Genomic DNA, 3106 nt, shown 5'->3' on the forward strand with positions numbered 1-3106 from the left:
TATATTTTAGGAGGGGGTCCTTGGCATCAAAACTGCTTTACATCACAAGTGCAACAGTCTATCAGATGAGCTGCGCAATTTGATCACACTCGAACAAGCTTGTGAATGTAGTTGTTTATGTAATGCAAATGTTAAAATGAGTCATGCGCTTTATTAAAAGTGTTTACTGCCAAATGAATAAATGTAAATGTTTAGATGTCATAAGATAGCACTGTGTGAGGAACAGGGTGAAAATAAGTGTTTATGAACTGATAATCTGCCGTTTTACTCATGATTTCTGTGAAAGTGAATAAAGTCATTGTTGTTGTAGCGCCTCTAGTGTTCATTTCACCAGGAAACTGATGCGATACATACAAGAATGATGTAAAAATCATTTAGCAAGCATGTAGGTAAAGTACCGTGATTCTATGAGATCAGTTTGCATATTTTCATTAAAACATATTTTATCAAATTATGAAGTGTCATTCTCCTGCGAGTACTAGTTACTGACATGTAAACTGCAGTAAATCTCTAAGTGTGATGTGAAGTGATACACACAGTAGCTGGTGAACAGCTGTTTCATGTCATAACTGTTACTACTGTGTGTGTTTTAACACGACTGGAACACAGTATTGACCAATCAGCATCCAGAACATAATCATATAAACTTGATCTGTTTATCTGATGCCTAATTGTCTTTAAATGGCTTCTGAAAGCTTTTTAAACATTCACATTAACCTTTGACACTCCACAAGAAACAACATTTTAAAGTGCTAATTAAACCGTTATTTCAGCTCTATGTGGAGTCATTCAGGTTAATTGTGGTTAACTAGCGTTCCTGTCACTTATTATCTGAAGCAGGATCTGCTCATTTACACGAATGGGACAGTGAACACACAAGAGCTGAAACACACACGAGTTTCTGTCGTTCCTCATTTAAGACGCAAGAACTTCTCCAGCGTTCTGTGTGATTGAAAGAACATCTTAATTGCTGTTATTTTACACAATTTTCCACATTATGAAACAGCAGTGATGATGATCTGCAGGGAAATGTGTGTCACAGATGAACAGATGGTGCTGATGGACAACCGACATGAGCAAAACACAAATCACAGAGTTCTGCAGAAATGAGTCGAACTCTCAGAAACATGAGTGACAGTGTTTAGGGTGGATGTCTGCTGAGGGTTTATCTAGTGTTTGTAGACGAGAGCAACATGAGAATTACAGCGTTTTATTCAAACATTCATGTAGACACATAAGAACACATCTACAGACACATTAATGTCAAAATGAAATCAATGAACTATTTTTTCTTTACTTTCTTAACCATGTGTGACCCTGTGTACACATCGTGGACTATAGGCTAATTTTCAGTTAAAATATTCTATATTTACTGTGCATTATCTCATATCACACAGAATAAATGGGTTAATCAAAAACAGGAAAATGTGTCTTTCAGAGGCTTTATATGGAGTTAGGATGAAAATAAGGTGCATTTCAAACTGTTCTGAGACCAGTGCAGACAGACAGCACACTGGAGGTTAAGTCATTCACTAAATAGGGAGCAAGGGAGCATCCTATAGCTCTCTATGCAGTTAAGTGCATTCACTCCTAAAATCTGATCAAAAGTTCAGTTTCAGGCTGCAGATGATGTTTGGATCACTCAACATGTTTGACAGACATGTGACAATGATAATCAGTACATAGATTCACAATTTATAATGTATCATTTTATTTTAACATGATTGACAGTGATTGGATGATGCTGGACATTACTTTGAATCTGAATTAATTATGCTAATTTCTGATGTAATGTCTGTAATGTCTATAAAACATGAATAATCAATATAGTAAACAATTTGATATAAAAATTCAGACATTTTATAGCTTGGTATTATTTAAAATTTCACAATAAAATTACATTTCTATATATTTATTTATTTTTTGCATGTTTCTTAGGGGCGACTAGTTACAAATCAAAAAGGGGAATGAAAAATGTACAGAGCAGTCACGCTCTGGTCTCAGGAGGTTAATACACATTCTTGGTCTTATTGCGAACAATTCATGTTATTCCAAACAATGTTTGTCTTCAAAATCTTTCATCAGAATGCAGTAACTCACTTCACCTCTGAAAAACAGTATTTAATTGTTATTTAAGGATACTGTTGTAGATTATACAGCCTTTATAAAATCTTGCCAATAGTTGACGGGTGAAGTGTGATATTTTTCGCACCACCAGCATCACCGACAGAACAGAGTGCAACAGTGCCCGCACACTTTTCAGACATCTTGGTTCTGGAAGTATTTTTTCCATTAATTTTCTCTGTAGGGGTTTCATAAAAGAGTTGTTAGTCATAACTCAAACCAACCAGCTCCGAGGTGAATCACAACATTAAAAACTTTGATTTGAAGCAGAAAAGTGTTTGAAAATCAGACAATAAGACAAAGATACAAGACTGTGTACTTACCGTCTTTAATGAGGGAATGAACTACAATCCCATGATGATTGCGAATTATATAATCAATGGAAAAATATAAAACTTATGATTTAAAGTTTTTGATTAGAAATATAGAAACAATATATTTTCATTTGATCACAAAATATTTGTGATGAAGGGGACAAAGGAGGTTGGTTTAGAACCATGAGCAGAAAGTCTTTAATGAAGCACAATTCTAAAATCCAAATCAATAAACAAGCAAGATGGTGAAATACACAGAGTATCCAGAGAACTGGCAAACAAATCCAATAAGCACAATCCAAAGAGTACATCGGTTTGAGAAGGGATACATGGAATGTAGGAGAGATGCGGTAGTCAGACGGTAATCGAAGTTTGTAAGAAACAGAATTTATTTGTTTAATGATAGGAAGGTTAGTTTGAGGCAGGGTAACCTCAGGCGTAGGTCACGTGTAGACAGCCAGACTCTGTCCAGGATGTAGAACAGGGACTGGTCTATGATATCGATCTGCCTGTTCCTTTTGACGTCGAATAGCTCACTGAAGATGAACATGCACAGTATCCCACGTCTGTTCACTCCTCTTCAACCAGTCATCAACAGCTGGTAACTCAGAGGGTTCACCCAAACAGGGGAATAGAGGAGGCTGAAACACCGAGATGTACTTTAACAG

The sequence above is a fragment of the Myxocyprinus asiaticus genome, chromosome 24 (assembly GCF_019703515.2).
Source record: "Myxocyprinus asiaticus isolate MX2 ecotype Aquarium Trade chromosome 24, UBuf_Myxa_2, whole genome shotgun sequence".
Lineage (NCBI taxonomy): Eukaryota > Metazoa > Chordata > Actinopteri > Cypriniformes > Catostomidae > Myxocyprinus > Myxocyprinus asiaticus.